The 21,946-nt window shown below is 40.3% G+C and overlaps 1 long non-coding RNA gene across 1 annotated transcript in view; it reads left to right on the plus strand.

Moving 5' to 3' along the window:
- Positions 1–8,070: 8,070 nt before the first annotated feature.
- LOC309640112 overlaps positions 8,071–21,946 on the plus strand; it is a 38,429-nt gene continuing 24,553 nt past the window's right edge. Inside the window, exon 1 of the long non-coding RNA XR_014252037.1 lies at positions 8,071–17,046. This is a non-coding gene — a long non-coding RNA (uncharacterized lncRNA). The remainder of the gene's footprint in view (positions 17,047–21,946) is intronic.

Genomic DNA, 21,946 nt, shown 5'->3' on the forward strand with positions numbered 1-21,946 from the left:
AAAGTTAAAGAAGATGGAATCCGGAGTTTGGATTCTGTTATCAGTTTCAGAAATTCTATACAAAGAAATGCATAGTAAATACAGAATGTCTGGCCTCCTCCCCCCACTCCTGCAACAGCCTCGCAGAGAGTTAGTAGTGTGGATGCTGCGGAAATTCACTTAAAGTGCTTTAGGTCTAAATATGTCCACGAATATCCTCTCCGGGAGAGGAGACATCACACTGTACCAATTTTAAGGTTTCTTATTAAAAACACAATTTCAAACACAAAAAGCTCAGGTTTAGATCAAGATCAGAAGAGGAGGTTAGAGCATCATTTGTTTTAGCATCTTAACTGGGGGTCCAGGAGCTGAAATAACCTCCAGTCTGGCCACGTCTGAGAAACCTTCAACACAGATCCTCCAGGTGCCGACGGGAAGGAAGATGTTTTACCTGAAGGACACGCCAGGAACTTTGGTGGAGAGGAAAAGAAAAGAAGCAAGGAGAGAGACTGTCCCTTTATGACAGAGGAAGAACAAAGTTTTGTTAAAAGAAAAATACATAAGTTTTAGACAGCACCCGCTCTGGGCCCACAGATAAGCTAGCCCAGGTCGCAGAAACCAGAGTTATAATTCTTGTCACTGAAGGAGCAATCCAGGTGAGCTGTAAATATCACCTCTGGCCGTCATCTAGGTTAGCAAACTAAAGGTAGAAGAACCTGGAAGAAAGTGGGAAAGGTAGACGCAGCAAGTGTAGGGACTGGCCCTCCTTTCTCTGTTTCCCCAGGTGGTGATTAAGGCCCTCGGCATGTCGCATCCAAACGCTCATTTCCATCCGTCCCCAAACCCTCCTTCACCAGTGAGCATGCCACCTTGAGACCCCCGCACACTCTGTAAATTTCTCTCCCCAGATGCAAGGGGCAGGGTTGCCAGATTTAGCAATATGCAAATACAGATATATTTAGTATACAATAAAATTTTAGTACAAGTAGGTCCCAGATATTTCTTGGGAAATTTCTCCCATATATATAGGGGAGATATATATATATATATTTATTTATACTAAATTTAGTATTCATGCAACATAGTATATGTATGTATACATAGTATATATCCTATGTTTTATGTATACTAAGTCAAATATAATTAATAAATTATGCTTATCAGTTAATAACAATATTACAATTATTAATACAGTTAATAACCTAAATGTCCATCAACAAAAGAATAGATAAAGAAGATGTGGTATATATATACAATGGAATATTACTCAGCCATAAAAAGGAACAAAATAATGCCATTTGCAGCAATGTGGATGCAACTAGAGATTATCATACTAAGTGAAGTAAATCAGACAGAGGAAGACAAATATCATATGATAGCACTTATAGGTGGAATCTACAATATGACACAAATGAACTTATCTATGAAACAGAAACAGACTCACAGACATAGAGAACAGACCTGTGGTTGCCAAGGGGTGGGTCGGGGAGGGTTGGAGAGTGGGAGTTTGGGATTAGCAGATGCAAACTATTATCTATAGAATGGATAAACATTCTGTATAGCACAGGGTACTATATTCAATATCCTGTAATAAACCATAATGGAAAAGAAGAAAATTAATATGGTTAATAAATTATGATACTATAATAAATAATAATTAAATGATTGTTAGATTAATTAATTTAATAAATTTGATAAAATGCAGTTTTATGAATCTTTATATATTTATTTCATATTTACTGTTATATATATTTTTTACTTACATTGTAATAGAATTATATCTTTTTATATAGTACTATATACTTATTATTTTTATAGATGCTATATATTATATAATTAAATGGTAATATAATTTATTATTTAATATTTAAATATTTAGACATAGTGTTTATATATTTAGCATAAGTAGGTCCCATGAAATATCTGGACCTGCTTATACTAAAATTTTCTTTGCTGTTTATCTGATACTCAAATGTAACTGTGTGTCCTCTATTTAGGATTTGGGAACTCTAGCAGGGGGTGGGGCAGGGGCGGAGCTTACAGGGGACTCAGTCCCCCAGAAACCAACTGTTCACAAACTGGAGGACCTAGGAAGGCTCAGGAGGAAGAGCATTCAATTGGAGACACACAGAATCGCTACAAGGGTTGTTTATAAACCCAATTCAGGAAGGATCCATAGGCAGAAAGTCTGGAATCAGGAAGGCATTTTTTCCACTTCCCTTGAATGGTGCAGGGAGAAAACGGACCATGAAATTTTTCTTTGGCGTGCTTAAGGCCAAAGGACAATTTCTGCTGTAACCCTGGGCTTTACTACCTAATACCAGCAGCAAATAAAGATTTCTTTATTCATATATCCGTAAATATTTAGGACTACGTATCTGACGGCCAATGACAACGCTAAACAAGCACTCATGGCTTCCAACAGACTCTTAGAGTCTCTGAGGGAGGTTTCATTTTGCCATCATTGGGGAAATTAAACATTTGAAATGAGCTGTAAAGTCGGATCTCGACATAAATAATTCACAGGGAGACTCGTGGATTCCAGACACTCTTTTCTGTTTGCGGGGACGCTGCCCCCTGGACCCTGCAGCTGCCTTCTCTTCCCCGGCCTTCTCTCCCTCCCCATCTTCTCTCCAGAGGCTGCTACAAAGCTCCACACAATCAAGGGCCCTCCTTCTCATGTTTCAAAACTTAAAAATACAGCTTAGTCTGACTGCTTTGACACTCGATTTGATTTTGATGCAAACTACCCCCAGAGGACCAATCACCCAAAAAGTGCCTCTTTCAGTGGAATTTGAGGACGGACCACTGATGCTGTCACAGGTGTGTGGGACAGGTTTCCCTCACCTGTACTCATGGGTCCCCTGAGTCACCTGCCCACGTGGCACTTCCATCCCAACTCCCTATCTCCATCCCAGTGGGGCATCACCATTTCACATCTAACTTCCACGTACGTTTTTGGGTTTTGTTTATTAAATGACTAGAAATAGCAAAGTCCAAACAGAGTAAAACACTTAAAAATAAATTTTAAAGAAGCTTAAAAAGTACAAAGGGCCCCCTTATAAGCTCTTTGGTGTCTAGGTTGTGTCTTATTTATCCATAGAGCTCTGAGTAGTCTGCACGTGTAATCCAATCACGATTCATCTCCAAGACTCTGGGACTTACTGCTTGGAGGTGAGAACATTCACCCCAGTACCTGACCAAAGAAGGAGAAACACTTCTGGTTAAGCCATTAACAGTATCTGCAACCCAAGGCAAAGGAGTAGGAAAGACTGTTATGTCCTCACCTCCAAATGGGGCCCAGATGCAGTGACCACACCCAGCATGCCAGTCTCACCACACCCTGAGGACCGGTCCTTATTTCACATTACACGTGAAACCAGGGAGACACAAGAGGCAAAGTAGCTTTTCTGAGATCATCTAGACAGTGGCAGAGATGACCTTGGCAATGAAATTCTTTACTGCACACTCAGATTCTTTCCTTTTTTTTTTTTAAAGCAAGTTTTCTGCTTTTTTAAATATATATAAATTTATTTATTTATTTATTTGTTTTTGGCTGAGTTGGGTCTTCATTGCTGCGCGCGGGCTTTCTCTAGTTGTGGCGAGCGGGGGCTACCCTTCGTTGCAGTGCGCAGGCTTCTCATTGCAGTGGCTTCTCTTGTCATGGAGCACAGGCTCTAGGTGCGCGGGCTTCAGTAGTTGTGGCTCGTGGGCTCAGTAGTTGTGGCTCGTGGGCTCTAGAGCACAGGCTCAGTAGTTGTGGCACACGGGCTTAGTTGCTCCGTGGCATGTGGGATCTTCCCAGACCAGGGTTCAAACCCGTGTCCCCTGCATTAGCAGGTGGATTCCTAACCACTGTGCCACCAGGGAAGTCCCAGATTCTTTTCATAACACCATGATTCCTCTTGACCTGTATAAAAAATATTTTCAAAGTGCATTGCAAAACTGAAAAAGTAAATCATCTGCTATCTTCACTTTTTTCTACTATAAAAAATCTCATTGCCTTTGCCATTTAAAATATTTTGAGTCAAACTTTTTATTTAAGAAATAATAGAAACAAATGCATATAACCACTACATGGTGATGTGGACTCTTGCAAAAATTTCACATGTAAGAACTCATTCCATCCTTACAACCTATGAGATAAGAATTATTATTATCTCACCTTCAGTGATGAAAACTCTGAGAGAAAACAGAGAGGTTAAGTAATTTGCCTAATGTCTCACAGCTAGTAAGAGTCAAAGCCAGGATTTGAACCCAAGCAATTTGACTCCAAATGAGTATACCATAAAGGATGTTAATTTTCCTTTAAGAACAGAGTTCAGGGAATTCCCTTTCAGTCCAGTGGTTAAAATTCCATGCTTTCACTGCTGAGGGCCTGGGTTTGATCCCTGGTCTGGGAACTAATATCCCACAAGCCACGCAGCACAGCCAAACAACAACAACAAACACAGAGTTCAATGCCCAATGGGATAAAAAAGAAGGAAAGAAAAAGAATCCCCAAACTATATTTTAGAAAACCCATATACTGGAGACAAAGTAATAAAATCTAATAGGCAATAAGTTTACTCAAGCAAATGAAAATAGAAAATTAGAAAGATGAACCGGGGCTTCCCTGGTGGCACAGTGGTTAAGAATCTGCCTGCCAATGCAGGGGACATGGGTTCGAGCCCTGGTCCGGGAAGATCCCACATGCCGCGGAGCAGCTAAGCCTGTGCGCCACAACTACTGAGCCTGCGCTCTAGAGCCTGAGAGCCACAACTACTGAGCCCGCGTGCTGCAACTACTGAAGACACACACCTAGAGCCCGTGCTCCGCAACAAGAGAAGCCACAGCAATGAGAAGTCTGCACACCACGGCGAGGAGTAACCCCTGCTCGCTGCAACTAGAGAAAGCCCGTGCACGGCAACGAAGACCCAACGCAGCCAAAAATAAATTTTAAAAATAAATAAATAAAAAGAATAAAAAGATGAACCAAAATTGATAGGACCACTTTGTAAAATTGTTCAGTACTATCTGCGAAAGCTAGTACCTACCAAAGCTAAACATATGCGTACACCATGACCCAGCAATCCCACCCCTAAATATACACTCAGTAGGATTGCTTGCGTATTTTTTGCCAAAATTCATATATTAGAATATTCCAGACAGCAGTATTTAGAAGAGCCAGAAACTAGACACAAACCAAATGCCCAAAGACTTAACGTAAATCCTGGTATATTCATATAACATACAAATAGGTACTAGATAAAATATAATGTGTATTATACAAAACAATATATAATGTATATGATGTAAATATAAACTGTTCAATGATGGGAATACACAATCCAAAATATAAAAATATGGATACAATTAACATAATTTCGAGTAAAAGAAGCTGAGAGTATGTTTCTACTACATGAATCCATTTATACAAAAGACAGACACAGGCAAAACTAACCTTTCTGAGTGGCCACCCCGGGGAGCCGGGCAGACATAGCTGGAGGAAGGATGCCCAAGGACGGGACTCTGGGTGCTGCGTGTGTTTTGTGTCTTGAGCCAGGAGAAAGAAACACAGGTGTATTCAGTTGTGGAAGTTGGTCTGTTACTGGAAGTGGGGTCCTGCTCGCCGCTCGAAAGCCAATAAAGAGGCCAGGTTGGTGGAAAGGAAAGTTTGCTTTATTTTGGAGGCTGGCAACTGGGGTGGGGAGGTGAGGGCTGACTTCTGTCCAAAGGCAGACACTCTCCCCCCACCCCACGCTGATAATCAGGGGCAAGAGGTTTTATAGACGGAGGGAAGGGGCTCCGTGCAGAACCAGCACAGGCAGCTCCGACAGGCATCTTGAAACTGGTCATCGGTGGTCTGACCAGCGTCCTCTTGATGGTTTTCAGTACAGTGAGTCTTCAGTTCCAGGGTGGGTTTGTTCCCATTTCCTTGAGGCCAGTTCTCGGAATTGTGGCAGCTTATGTCATGGCTACAGCCTGGTCATCGTGTAGTTAACTTCTCCATCTGGTAGGGGTTTCTGTAGCTACAAGACAGCTCCCAGGACACGGCTCAGAATATGATCTCTAGCCCTTGAGGAGCAACGAAAGGGCCTTGACTCTGCTTAGTGACTAAACTATTATTATTTAGTCTTGCTGGACTGTTTTCCTTTGTTTCTGCATTTTCCCACTTCTCTGATTAAACTTACTCTTTGGCTAAAGTTTTTCCACAGACAAAAGGCAGGCTGAGGACATGGGGGGGGACGGACCATAGGGTCCTGCTCCGTTTCAGGTCCAGTGGGCAACAGTGAACACTTATCGATTAACCGTTAAATTAAGAAATTAAATGCTTTTAGAGGGTGAATGATTTGACCTTTCTTCAATATTACCTGCCCTTCTGCAACTTTGCCAGCCTTATTTCTTCTTTGCCTGCCTAGCCAACCTGGGATACCTAAGAACGTCTATGTTTTATTTGTTTTTTAATGTTCCTCCTTAAAAAGACATTGTCTTGCTGTGATAAATATACTAGCCTCTTGGAATGACTATCCCCCTTTCATTAACATGAACTTGGGGAGAGCTGGGGTGAAAAGAAAGAGCTCTGGTGGGTGGAAGAAAGCGGGCATTTTTTCATGTTCTCAAGCTCTCCCGGCAGACAGGGTGTCTCCTGGGTTCCCCTCCAGCCTGGACGGAGCCCCAGCTCCCTTGCCTGCAGCTGATGGCTGTCTTAAATGTACTGGGGCTCCTTGTGGAGGAGACTTGGGTTGGCTGTTATCTGGGATTAGAGCCTGTGGGATGACAAGTCCTGCAAATAAGCAACCAAGGAGACAGCTAGTAATGGAGAGAAGTTCCTGCCCACGGAGATACCTACAGGTGCTGAAAAACAGGCCAGTGTATACTGTGTTGCCAGGATGGCTAATGAGCACAGCATCCTTGAGAGAAATAGCCAAAATACGTGAAAAGCCTTCAAGATTGTGCAAAATCTTCAACTCAGAAATTCCAGTTCTAAGAAATTATTCTGGAAAATAACCGAGCAAGGGTTCACCCCGTACTAATTATATTCTGATTTTATCCATGCTTGGGATAAACGTGGTTTTAACTGAACCAATCTAAGTCAGATACAAGTTAAAGTAACTGAATGGGTAGTTGTAAATCGTTGCAAAAACAAAGGCTGTTTTGAGACCTATAATTTTCTGGCTGGTAGGTGAAGCAAAAGCCATTTCCTGATGGGATTTTGGAAACCAGCTTTCTGAAGAAATGTGTTTATATTCATCCTGGAATTCAGAGACAAGGCTGAACTTATTACATCTTCCAGGAACCAATTTATCCCCAGCGGCTCATACAGAGAAATGTGTCTTAATTCTGGTGGTGCAAGTGGCACTCAATATTTTAATTTATTTTCTCCACAGACAAAAATTTAATTTGTCACCATTTATTATGTTGCATGCTCCCTAATGGAAATTCTTGGAAACATTTCTTTTCTTTTCTTTTCTTTTGCTAAGTGGGTCGATAGATTGCATTAACCAACAACTCTTTACTTTCTTTTTTTGGCCATGCTCCACAGCCTGTGGGATCTTAGTTCCCCGACCAGGGATCAAACCAGCGCCCCCTGCAGTGAAGAGTGGAATCTTAACCAGTGGACCGCCAGGGAAGTCCCACCAACAACTCTTTTTTGAAATCCTGAGACACCTGTTGTAGCTGGTTGAGGTTTTAGCAAATGCAAAATGTGTTAATTAAATCAAGACTCAGAGGCTCCCCCTTCAGGCCAGTGGAAGAATCAAGGGTCATTTATTGCCTTTGGAATTTCTTCCTGTTATCCTGGTCTCCAAGGTCACTTCTCTTCTGTAATCTGAGACTTCACCAAAAGGCATCTGTATGGAGGCTGACAGAGAACTGGTCAACAATTTTGACAGCAGAGTTGGCAAAAAAAAAAAAATACATTCATACATCACACCTGAAATTCTGACCTACAGACTCAAAAGCAAATGAAAAACCTTGAACATCATGACCATTCAGTATTATGTAGAGTTATATGCCCAGAGCTCTATAGTTCTATTTTTATTTTTATTATTTATTTTTATTTTTATTATTTATTTTTATTATTTATTTTTTATTTTTATCTATTTTTATTTTTATTGCAGAAAGTTGTAGACAATTACAAGATCATCTCAGCTAACTTGAAGTTTCTATTCATAAGGTGTTGTCAAATGTAGGTCTCTCAGTTATACCTCCCTTGGGTATGGTGAGGCAGACAGACCAGGACATCACTGTCATTGAAAAGATAGTTCAAAAAAGAAAAGAAACAAATGAACTTATTTACAAAACGGAAACAGACTTATGGATATTGAAAACAAACTTATGGTTACCAAAGAGGAAACCTGTGGGGAGGGATAAATCAGAAGCCTGGGATGAACACACACACTATATATAACACAGATAACCAACAAGGACCTACTCTGTAGCACAGGGAACTCTACTCAATGTTCTGTGATAACCTATGTGAGAAAAGAATCTAAAAAAGAATGAATATATGATATGTATAACTGAATCACTTTGCTGTACACCTGAAACACAACATTGTAAATCAACTCCAATAAAATAAAGTAAAACAAACATAACCACAAGCCTCAAATAGAAAAAAAAAATTGTTTGTTACAGTTCTTACGAGGAGGGGGTGTCCCAGGCCATGAGGGGCCATTCGGGGAAGCACCAGGTCAGTCAAGAGGCAGAGGGCTGGGAGGAAAATGGGGTCAGGAGTCTTTATTGCAATTTCTGTGGGAAGGAGCAGGCAACAGCAGGTAAGCAGGCTTAGGTTTGGCCAGTTTGAATAATTCCATTGGTCTCTAGGACATAGGGGCTGTCCCTAGGTGATTAGGGCAGGTGGTTAGTGGCCCAGAGTGGAAGAACTCAGTAGAAGAGGGGGTAGGGTGTGGACTCTGGATTAGTTGGTTTACAAATGGAAGGTGGGAACTGTTTGCTATCTATCTCTAGGAATTAGTTAATCAAGAGGGGCAGTCCCTCCCTAACCAGCAAGACCCCAGATGTCAACTCAATAGAAAACAGAAATGGTAAAAACACATGCTAATCCAGAGGGTCCCCTCTGTCCTGCAGCCTGGGGATGCAGGAGGTGAAGACTCCCATTCATCCTGCAACATCCCGTGACCCTGTAAGACACACTCACATTTTCACATCCTTGAAATGCAGGACACAGAGGTGTGCAGAATAGAAAACCGCGACCTTATGACAGGCATCTGAACTTCTTCACCTGCTAAACTGGCCTATTCCATTACCTGGAGAGGGAAAGATGGTCGTTTATACATATTAAATGTTAAGTCTTGACCTGGTCACAAGGTTAGAAAATGTGTTATTTTTCTCTGTCCAGGAGGTTCATTGGTTGAGTCAAAAGAAAGTCCTTAAGGAAATTAGGGACACAAATTCCTAGGCTGTGTCAGGACAGGGATTCTGTGGATTTTTCTTAAACAAAAAAGAAATAAATCTAAACATGGGTACAGGTTGCGCTAAAGGTCACAACTTCTCTTCAATCCTGACCTGAATAAAATAAATTTCTTGTGCACGTTTTTGGTATCAACCTCAGCTCCTGCACATACTGTCTGTATAACGTACACGTGCCACTCACCTCTTCAAACTGCACTTCATCTGTGATGATGGGGGTAATCAGAGTTTCTCCCTTATGTGACCACTGTGATGGACAAGTTACACGATGTGGGTAAAACACTGAGTATTTGTGATTATCATGCTAACTCTGACAATCCTGGGCATTATTAGTGCGGTGGATTAAATCTGCAAGAAATGGCCACGACATGCCCTCCCCGAAATTTGGATGTTTTTTTTTTTTTCTCTTGCTTTGGGATGGAGTGGTCTTTGGTGACTAGATTGATCAAGAGACTGGGACAGAAGTTGGGCTGTGGGCATTCCCATGTAAGGATAGAAAAGGCAATACAACCTCTTCTTAGTCCTCCTGGGACTCTCCCACTTTGAATCCAGCCAGCATGCTCTGAAAAAGCCAATCAGCCACATGGGAAGGTCCAGTGAGGTCTGAGTGGGTAGCCCTCATCATCCTTGGACACGTGTGTGAGCCGCCTTCAGGTGACTCTGTCCCAGGCTTCAGCTGGCCTGGCTGATGCCAAGTAAAGCAGAGACCAGCATGTCCCTTCTAGCCCGGAGAGGGAGGAGTATCCCTGGGGAAATAAATGCTGTCATTTTAAAATCACTGAGTTTGGGTTTTCTTACACAGTAATAAATAATTTTAAGATAAAAAGTCTGTAATATATAAGAATCCTATTAATGTCCGTGCCATAATATCTTCCAATCAATTAACCTCAGCTGTCCTCCTCTCCCCAAAATTAAGATAGAAAAATTCAGAAGTGAGAGGTAGTCTTCATTTTTTAGCAATATGTGAAATTATGCATAATAGGTATTGCCATGTAAAACAATACTTCTTTAAGTAATATACTGAAAAGTCGACTTTTCTAGCTGCCCTTATTTCTATATGTGTATGTATTCAATATATATGTGTGTATGTATACATATGTATAGATATATATGAATGTGTGTATACATATGTATATATAATCATTTTCTTACTTCAAGTTTATCCACATATCCTTCTGTTCTATAACCAAGACAAAAAAACCAAAAACTTTTAAAAAATTTTGTTAAAGTGTATTCCTGCATTTGATAGTAGTTTCACAACTGAAATAGTATAAATTTCCTCTCTTGTAATAAGCAAAAGAAATAAATGGAATACTTCAAAGTCCATGGACTTGTTGCCCTTTCTACTGAAGGGTGGTAAAAAATACAAAGAGGGCCCAAGAGTAGATTCATGGGGGAAAGAAACAATGTAATTATAGTGTGCTTGTTACTAGTATCTTTTTAAAATGCTTATTTTAAAAAGAGATTATTCCTCCATAAGCAGGAGGAATTCTCAAATTACTTTGAAATGACTGTTCTTAGCTTGTTCTATAATTCTTTTCATCTTTGTCAGCTAAATAAGCAATAGAATATCCTTAAAGATGAACCAGAGAAGAATAAGAAAAATCATCTTCATTACTAACTCAGAACCAACATATCTTCTTTTGGAGGTAGTTTAACACACTGAATATGTCTCTTATAATGTCTTCTTCCTCAAAAGTAATACTGCCTTCTTTTTCATTCCAAAAATAATCTTTTATACACTTTAATCAAGTAACAGATGCTTGCCACACAATGCCCATTATGGAAACGCACTAGTTAAAATTAATTCACCACCTTTGATTAAAGAGTACATGAAATATGAATACCTTCTTTAAAACTGAGTTTCTTTGGTCCAAAATGTCTGCCTCAAATAGAAAGTAGGCAAGCAAACTTCTACAGCTGAAGTTTTGTACTATGTAAGCCAATGCTATCTTTCCATCCAACTAGGAAGGATAAAATTTAGAATAAAGATCTTCCATTCACCAAACCATGACACAATCTGCATTTTTGAAAGTGGATGAGCTTATAAATTACTTGTAAATACTTATCAGGAGTGACACTACCTCTTCAAAATAGCATTACCAGTGTGCTTTACTTAATATACAGAATAAAAATGAAATTCAGGTAGACAGAGATTTTGTGTTTTTGGAAACTCAAGTCGGGATTCCATGGGCCAGTTCTAGCCACTGTGTGCATGTTCAATACAAAGAAATCAGACACTCAAGAGCTCTCCTGGTCACTCGTGGTCACAATGATGTCCTTTTGAGTTATCATTTCTGCTAAGGTCCAAAAATGATACTTGAGTTATTTGTAAGCTAACTCTTAGTTTTCTTCTTGTTCAAGCTGATAAATTCGGGTTGTTTCTCGCAACCCAGCTGACCATCACCCCAAAGCCCATCCTCTTACACCTACTATGTCACTTGTATGAACTGGTAATTGAACTTATTTTCCCATCAGCTGTAGTATCCTAGTCTCAAAGTCTCGCTAATGGAGACTCATAGCCCCAAGGCAAATATTTCTGTGTGTGGCACATATGCTATTTCTCAATAAGAAGAGGAGGGGGAAAAAAAGGAACTCAAACATGCAGCTGAAAATGCCAAAAGTCTAACTTAAAATACCTCAGTAATCTGAAATGGTGGTACTACTGTGTTTTTAATTCCTTGTCATACTATTTCTTTTTTTTTTAAATTTATTTATTTATTTATTTTTGGCTGTGTTGGGTCTTCATTGCTGCACGTGGGCTTTCTCTAGTTGCAGCGAGCGAGGGCTACTCTTTGTTGCAGTGCGTGGGCTTCTCACTGAGGTGGCTTCTCTTTTTGTGGAGCACGGGCTCTAGGCATGGAGGCTTCAGTAGTTGTGACACGCGGGCTCAGTAGTTGTGGCTCATGGGCTTAGTTGCTCCGCGGCATGTGGGATCTTCCCAGACCAGGGCTCGAACCTGTGTCCCCTGCATTGGCAGGCGGATTCCTAACCACTGCACCACCAGGGAATCCCCTGTCATTCTATTTCTTACTCTGCTATTATATTGGTTATATTTTGTTGTCCGTAATCCTTAGTAACCTAAACAGTTGTTCTCGGTCCTTGTTCATTTTAAGTTCCAAGGCTCACTGGTGTTCCTCTAGGGATATATGGAATTATTTGTTGATCCTCTGTTGCAATCCTCTGATCTCTCAATTTTCTTGCTAGATGTCCATACTCCATGTGGACCACGGTAATATGCAAAGTCATTCAATGCGTAAGATTTTTTTCGTGATACTGCTTTATGGCTTCTGCTTTCTGGTTGAGAGTTACAGTTTATTCAGTACCAGCTTCTGCCTCATTGTCGGAATCTCTTGATCTTCCAGTGAGATCTTTAACAGCAACAAATGCTCTGTCAACCGTGCAACTCATTTTCCAATCAGCTGTAGTAACTGAGTCTTAAAGTCTGTGCTAACTAATTGCCCCACAGGAAATAGTTGTATGTGTGTGGATAGAGAAGAGAAGTAAAAAAAAGAATTTGCATGTATAAACTTCTAGGTATGTGGATGACAAATTCATGAGTCTACTTACAATATGTATTAACTTAGTTAATCCTATTTAAAATCGGGTGTTATATAGGGTGTTAGAAAGACTGCTTTTCTCATTCTTGTATTTCCTAAAGCAATTTATTTAAATACATCATATATACATTTGACAACAACAACTTTATTAATCTAGCATCACTGGCTAACACAATTTTCCACCTTCTAAGTTGCTTGAAATAAAGCACATGTGGAATGTGTATTTGATGTTTTGGCTAGAAATTTCATCCCAAGCGATTAGTGCACATTTGTTTAAACTTAGGACATTTATGTCGTTCCCTTGTCCAGTGAGTACTGCAGAATCACAATCCAATAACTTCCACATTGCTTTGTTAAGCAATGTTTACAACAGTATTTAATGTTCTTGATTTTAGAGTCGTATCCTAAGAAATAGTCGCTAAATCTTTTTTCAATGTCCCATTATTGTTTCCTTCCTCTTCTCCCTTCTCCTCCCCTCTGGCGTTTTTGTCTTCTTAAACGTTATCTTTTTTTCCCCCCTCTATCCTCTTCTTCTCTTATTTCATCTTTAATTAATAATGTCGGGTGATCTCACAAGTATCTAAAACTATCATTAATTGAAGGCAATTAATGTGTTTTCTCCAAATAGTATAAAAGTTATAAGTGAAGTAAATATAAGAGCATCCTCTAATATGAAAGAAATAAATCTTTCTTTACTGGGAGTTTCAGGGTCTATCTCTTACTATAGATTTGAGCATATATTATAGTTATCACATATCAAGAAATTTTGGGACAAATCCATATGGTGTAATTACCTGGTCAATGAACTCATTGCTGTCAGTCAAGGGGCTCCCTAGCTGACTGATTGAAACCATGATCTGGGGAAATGTATAACATCCAGATTCTAGAGTCCCACCTGAAATCTAATAAATCTGAATCACACGTAAATGTGTACTTTACACATCCTTCTCGGATACTTTGGATGCTCAGCCAGGGTTGTGAACCAGTGACGGAGATTATAATGGAGTGCCTTTTCCACACAGAGGTTGGTATTTTTTCTTTTCCAGTGTATCTTGGCACTTGTGAAATATCAGCCTTCCAAAAATCTTTCCTGATGACATCAAAGCCAACCTTCTAGTCTAAACAAATTATAAATCACTGTAAATAAAGCTCCAAGCAGATATCTCAATATATTAGTTATTTATTGTAGTGTAACAAAAATAATCCCCAAACTTGGTAGCTGAAAGCAACAAACATATTATCTCACCGTTTCTGTCTGGGAGTCTGGGAGAGGCTTTTTCTTGGGTGGTTCAGGCTCAAGGAATCTTATGAGGTTGCAATCAAAGTGTCATACAGAGCTGTAGTTATCCCAAACTCAAATTACAAGCTAATGCACATGGCCCTTGCCAAGTCTTGGTTCTCTGCCATTGAAGCTTCTCCACTGGCTGCCTCATGACAGCTGGTTTCCTTCAGAGAAGGCAAGAGGGTGCACCTCAAATTACAGCCGCAGTCTTTTTTATAACCTAATCTCAGAAGAGACATCTCATCACTTTGGCGTATTCTGTTCATTGGCAGAGATTCATTAACTCCAGCTCATACTAAAGGGGAGGGGGTCACACGTGGGTGTGGATGCCAGGGGATGGGGATTTCTGAGGGCATCTTAGAGGCTGGTCCCCTCCCCATGGGCCAAGCGATGGAAATCCTGGGTAAGGGTAGACCCAGCCAAGATATTTACATCAAAACCATGAAATTAATTCCTTGAAGTTATTCCAGGATCACATAAAAGCATGTGCAATTGAGATTTCTAAAGCAAACCTACTTCCACCAAAATAATGCGTCCAAAGAGTACCCTTCTATATTTATATAAAAGTCACAATGGTGCTTAAAATATGCAAATGTGCCCTATTACCAAAGTTATAAGGGTGAAATTAAGTTGCTTGTAGATGAATTTTCATTTCAGTTTTCCTAGTAAATTTTATGTGTAATTGCTAATGAGGTTGTCAGTTAGTTTGGCTAATTCCACAGTGTGCCATGGTAGACGTAGTACTTCCTGTTTTTGGCATATGTTTCTACGCTCAGCATAACAGTGTTCTAAATCAAATATAATTGTTTGCGGTTAGTCTCTGCTTCATTGATGTGGGTTATCTTTGTCTCCCAAGCTGGAATGAAAATTCTCTGAGAATAAGGAATAGATCTTACTCATTTTTTAGAACCGGCTTTCTTTTTTCAGCTATTAAAACTGACCCAGATTTAAAATTTTTTTTAATAATTTTTAATGAAATCAGTTTGATGTATGTTGCTAAAAATAGACACAAAGACATAAAACTGGGAGATGACTTCAAGATAATTTACTTTTAATAAATAAGAGGCCAACTCTTATGTGAGAATTTTGGGAATTTTTAGAAAATCCTAGTGCCTGGTATATCTCTATTTCAACCAAGATGAGTCAACTTCTAGTCTACCAACTCTCTGCGAACAACTGAGTACCTATTTAATACATACAAAAAGCAACATCTCTTTAGAGATATTAAAGAGCTGCCCCAAATCCAAAATTTGCATAAACAGGAACAAGAGGAGAAGAACCCACTAGATAAGCAGAGCATTCTCTGCTGCTTTCCCTCCCAACGCATTTGGTGAACTATCAGTTATCTATCCCTGGGTAACAATCCCCTCCCCCCAAACATAATTGCTTAAAATAACATCAATCATTTTTTTTGCTCATGAATCTTCACTCTCCTCTATGGTGTCAGCTGTGATTCTGTGACTGGGAGCAGGGAATCCCTTTTCAATAAGACTCCCACGGCTGGCAGGTTCGTGTTTGTCACGTGACCTGATCCACAATTATGTGGGATGGGGGGAGGGTCTCATTTCTTCTCCATAGGGTCTCACCGCCCAGCTGCTTGGGCTTCCTCACAGAATGGCAGCTGATTCCAAGAGAAAGTGGTGGGCCACCTGGAATCCACACACAGGACCACCCCTGCTTCATCCCCACAGGCTCCACTTCCCCCTGAGTCTGCAGGGGGTGCTGGTCTGCTCAATCCACAGTGGTCCATTCTCTGCTCAAAATAACAGCAAAGGCAAAATCTGCGCTCTAAACCTGGAACCTCTAGGATGGACCCCTCCATCAACGGCAGGGCCTGTGGCTTTGTCCTCATACTTTGTCCTTCTGGCTCCCTCCTGGGGGACACACCCTCCAGCCCTGGCAGGGGACTTAGAGGGAGGGGCTTCAAAGGTGGGAGAAAGAAAGGTGAAGAGGAGGAGCGGGGGGCTGCAAACCCAAGAAAAGGGGGCATCGGATAGTTCCAAGACCCATCTGGGTCAAATTATTTTGTCTAAGGTTGCATTTTTTAAAACTTCTTATTTTTGTGTGACTTCTCATCTCTTTGTGTATATTTTCAATTTTTGGATTAAATTGTATGATCTGGGGGAAAATATTACACTAGTCTGGGAATCAGGAAATGAGGATTTAGATTGTAGGTCTTTTGGGATAATTAATCCTCAGTGATGATGAAGAAAAATGTGTAATTCTGTTGTGTTTGTTTTGGGACTTTCAGCCACCTGTAAAGTACATTTAAAATGAGTCTGCTGTGTTGTATGCAAACTGTACCCTGGTAGATTTGATTTAAATTGGCACAAGGAAGCCGTAGACAGCGAGGTCCGGGAAGGCTCCTCTCAGGGGTGGCATGAGGATGCGGTCCTCCACGAAGGGACGTGCAAAGGAGCCAGACCCAGGCAGGAGCTCCAGGCAGAGGACAAGAAGTGCAAAGGTTGGGTGGAAACAAGCTGTTTGTTCCAGAAATAGAAACAGACCCAGGGGTGAGTGTTGACTGTCTAACCAAATGTCAATAAGACCATTTATGAAGCAGGTTTGAAGCACTTAGTTTCAAAATAGTCAAATAGAGAGAGTGCTTGATGATGTTTTGTGTTTAATTTTTTTCTAATAAGATGTCATTTGGATCAAGGAAGTCATGTAAGAATGTTTACCGCAGCCACAGGTGGACCAACCTGCATCGCAGAAGCAACGTAGGCTTTCTATCCATCACTCTGCCAAGAATTTCCCCCAGTACAACTTTTGTTTGACCGTTGTTCTTGAAAACCACTGGAGCCATCATAGGTTGGTTGGTGGCACTTATATTTAAGATCATGGGCTTTGTCTATTTGCATCTGGGGTAGTAGTTACTTGTCAAACAAGCCCAGGATGGTTTGGGACTATTACAGGGTAAGAAGATGCTAAATGTCCACTTTCTCACCCCAGGGGTGGTGCTTCTCACCTCTGCTACGGCGGCTCGAAGCTTAATGTTGACTTTCATTTGTTTAAAAGCAGATTTCATTTCTTCCAATCCACTTCTGGACATTTCCACTAGGCTGGTAACATAATTCATTTTTAAAACCAAACTAAGCCTGGTTTTGTCTCCATAATTTAGTTATTTAACCTGACTCCTATAGGAAACCAAGCTTCACTGTCATGACGGAATGAGCAGCTCCAGATAATACAGCAAAGATGGATGTAATTATGGGATTTGCTAAGTTTGGTGGAAAGAAAGTGGATTGAAAAGCTGTCATGCTCCCGTATGGTGAAAAAAAAATGTAGCATCTACTCATGACATACTAGAGGTTTAAAACTAGACTCAGGCATGTGGGGAATTTGAACATTGACTAGATATTTGATGATATTAAGGACATTTTTATTGTATTTAAGAATAATAATGGCATTACAATCATTTTTAAAAAGAGGCATAGGTTTTCTTTACACGTAAGGAAATATCTGTGAATTGTATGCTTAAAAAAGACAACAACCAATCAAACAAACAAAAAAACTCAGAAGGGATTTTTCAACCCTTGCAAAAATTTCCGAATGCATTATCTTTCCAAATTTTGTTTTATTTTTCCTGGTAGGATTATGCTGACCTGACCACCATGCTATTTGGAATTCAACCCAGTATTTCTACAACCACAGAGAGAGGGCATAAGCGTTATACTTTATTCCTAAATACGTGAACATCTCTGTAGGAATTTGCCAATCTTTAAATACTTGGCCACAGTTTTCCTCTGAATCTATGATAATGAACCTTTTATAGCTAGTTTTGAATCTCATGTACAACAGAAGCTTCTAAATGAGCTATTTGGCCATAATGAGAAATCTCTATTAAAACAAACAAACAAACAAAAAACCTCTGCATGGAATAATTAAATAGACATAAGTGCAGGTTCTGTGCCACGTGTAATTGTAAATAGCACTGACAATGTAATTTATGCTCGTTTATGACACAGTAGCTCATTAGGGCTCCAAATTTCATCCCTTTCTTTAGCCAAGCTCTTCTGTTTCTCTGATAGAAATTCTTTTTATTTCATCTACATTTTTTTGCCACTGGACCTACAAGGGGAAGGGTAAGAAGCTTCTGGAATGGGGGCTACCAGCACTGGGAGCCTAGGAACAGGTAGGGGTGCAGGTGGGTGGAGAAAGCTCTAAAGGGACGGGGGTCCCTGGCCTTCAGATTAGCTTTGCCAAGTTAGAGTGTTTCCAGAATTTCCAAATCAGCCAGTGTCTCACAGAAAGCCAGAAATTGAGACTTTTATATAAAATTGTCTTATTTTTCTACGTTGGATATGGATGAAACATTTTTCGACATTCTGTGTGCCAGGCACAGTGTGTTTGCAGGATGCAGGGAGTGGGATGGCCATCAGTTACTAACCTTTGTTCTGAAAGAACAGGGCTGGTCCCCACAATGCTGTTCTCATTTTCATTGGCATGTTCAGACACAGATGAACGTCAAGGGTGTAGCTTACACTCTACTCACCAAATACAAAAATGAAACTTTGGTGCAATAAATGGAATTTGGGGGGAATAAATAAGATTATCAGAATACTGAATAGAGTTCCCTGTGCTATACAGTAGGTCCTTGTTGATTATGTATTTTATATGTAGTCGTGTGTATATGTTAATCCCAAATTCCTAATCTATCCCACGGGGAACTCTACTCAATGTTCTATAATAACCTATACGGGAAAAGAATCTGAAAAAGAATAGATATGTGTATATGTATCACTGAATCACTTTGCTGTACACCTGAAACTAACACAACGTTGTAAATCAGTTTTACTCTAATGTAAAGTCAAAATTAAATTAAAAAATATAAGAGTATCCCTAGCGGGGTTAGGAGCACAGAATCTGGAGTGGGAAAGCTTCAGATGTATTCTGGCTTCCATGGCTGCATCAGTTATTGAATTTACCTTCTCTGTAAGCCTCAGTATTTTGTCTGTAAAAAAGGATAATAATACAACACACACACACACACACACACACGCACACGCACACACACACACATCAGACTTTTATGAGGATTTCAGCAATACTGTAGGTTCAATCCTTAGCGTATGAGCCAAACCCAGTGAATTCCAATATAAATGACATTTGTTCCCAGGGTTCAGTAGTAAAAGCCAAAACCCTTAATTCAGTTCAAGAACATATCTTTTGTTTAACTGAGACTGGATTGTAAAAAAAGAAAAAAAAAAACTGCTCTTGGTAGCAAATTAAGCTGTGTTTCTTGCTGAGTGATATGAGCTTCTGCAGAGTTCAACGAACACAGGTCCAAGTGGCCCTGTTTTTATGCATGCGTGATACGTATTGCTCTGTGGCTTCCTGGAAGGGACACATGCATTTTGTGGGTTTTCAAGCCATACTTATTGGCAAGCTACAACTGCAGAGCCCTTTATAGTTTCAAGACTGGTGGGAACTGGCTCATTTAGGAAAATACATGGTGAAAGAGGGCCCCTTCTGTCTGTTTCTCTGATTTTATAGCCTTGGGTCCATTATCTGTTTTCTCCATCCGTTATGCTCATTGGAACAAAGACGTCAGCCAAGCCAGGAGGAAAATGTGCCAGTGGGAATGAGAGCAGGGGTAACTTTTTTTTTTCCCAAGCTTTTTTATTCTCTTGATTATATTTCCTCTTTTTTATTGAAAATGTTTACTTCAGATATTATTTTGATGCACTTCTTTTTAAAACCCCTTCATAGGTATAATTATGGAATCCATAGTTTCATGACTGGAAACTGATGTCGATTTTTTGTCGCTGGCTCTGTAGGGAAATAGCTCATACTTTTACCTCTCCTGTTGTGACTGGCTGCCTTATCATGCCTGGAATATTGGCAGAGAGAGCTTGTTTGGAGCCATTTTAACTGGATTAATGGATATCCTCCTGATTCCTTCAAGGGGAAAAGATGCCTTTTCATCACTGGCCTTTTTTCTCAATATCGATAATAGATTAGCAATTGAAATTTAGAAGAGTGTATGCCTTTTAAAATATGAAACCCTTTTATTATTATACAACAAATCTTATCATAGAAAAATGAAAAGATATAGTAAAAGTAGAAGGGGAAAGTACTCAACCAAGTGTATTGTTTGTGAATATATTAACCCGTTGCCTTCATTTTCCTCTATGCCTTGTAATTGTATTGTGTTCATCCTGACACATATTTTGAATCCTGCTTCGTTCACTCAATATTAAATACAAACATCTTCTATGTTATTCTAAGTTCTTCACAAACTCATTATTAACGTCAAAAAGAAATTTCCTCTAGAGCTTTGACAAAACTAAGTAGTCTCCTACTTGGGGTCTTTAGGTAGTTTCTGATAATTTGCTATTGAAACCGAGCAGGACCCTGTGGGCCCCTCCTGGGTACAAATCCTTTCTGTGTCCCTCATTTCTTGTTTGTAGGAAATAGGCTTCATTCAGCCTCCATGACCTTCCCGGAGTTCCAAAGGGCAGGTTCAAACAGTTGCTAATCAGGGAAGGGAGGGGATGCAGAGATAAGGGAGGAGAAGCCAAGAAACAATAGTGCAGCCTTGGGGCAGGTCCTGGTTCCTCCTGAAGGGATACACATAAAGATAGCTGTGAGTTCTTCTGCAGGAACTGAGGCCCCCCACCCAGATGGAGAATGGTAACTTCAGGCTGAGCTCAAGGTTCCTGATGCACTGTCCTCTTACCTCACCACCAGCTAATCAGAAGTCACACACCCTGCAGCCCTCTCCCCAGATTTGGCCTATAAAAACTTTCCCCCCCAAACCATTGGGGAGTTCAGGGTTTTTTGGGCATGAGCCACCTGTTCTCCTTGCTTGGATGGCCCTGCAATAAACTTTTCTCTATGCCAAACTCCAGTGTTTTGGTTTGTTTGGCCTCAACTGTGCGGGCTCACAAACTTGCATTCAGTAACACTATTATGCATACAATTAATAGAAACCACCAACACGATTGGTCACTCCCCTGTGGAGGCACTGTGTTAAGTGTCTGATCTCTGTTACTGCATGGGACCCTCAAAAGCAGCTAAGTCAGATTGTAGCATCATTTTCACAGATGCAGGAGGACACCAAGGCTGAAAGAATGCAATCCATGGGTCCATAGGCAAGTGGCTGGTAAGTGTTGGGGGCAGGGTGAACAGCTAGTTGGAGTCTGCACGGTTTTCTGTGTTTGGACTCACAACCAGAAGAGCAATGCAGAACCCTGTTGTACTTCTGATGCCATCACACCACGGACCTCTCTGGGGAAACTGTGACATGCAGCTCAGATGATAACCCTTTGTCTTTTTTCCAATCCCTGGACAACTTTAAAAAGCTAGACCCCTGCCCCTAAGCCAAGAATGTCTGCTCTCAGCAAGGCATATGAAAAACAAGCACTGTTGCCCCAAAGCTGGTCTGCTTCTCGAGTGCTGTCTATCTAACTGCTGGTTGCAATGTACTGTGGATATAAAATAATTTTAATAAGTTTAATGGACTGGAGCCAGCTTTTAAAAGAGAGACTAGAACACAACAGAATAGAATAGAAAACAGAATAAGATACATCAAAGCACACTGAGGATAGTAAGGGTACACACAAATTCCGGAACCTTCTGTTTCAGTTTGAATGTGTGTGATTATGTGCTGAGTCATGATAGAAAACGTGTTTCTTTCTCTGGGTTGTGGTAAAAAAAAAGGATTTGAAAATCATGTTTCTAGGGCTTATACCATGAAATTTCTGGT

This window comes from Balaenoptera physalus (genome assembly GCF_965194825.1).
Source record: "Balaenoptera physalus genome assembly, chromosome: 12".
In the NCBI taxonomy this organism is placed as follows: domain Eukaryota; kingdom Metazoa; phylum Chordata; class Mammalia; order Artiodactyla; family Balaenopteridae; genus Balaenoptera; species Balaenoptera physalus.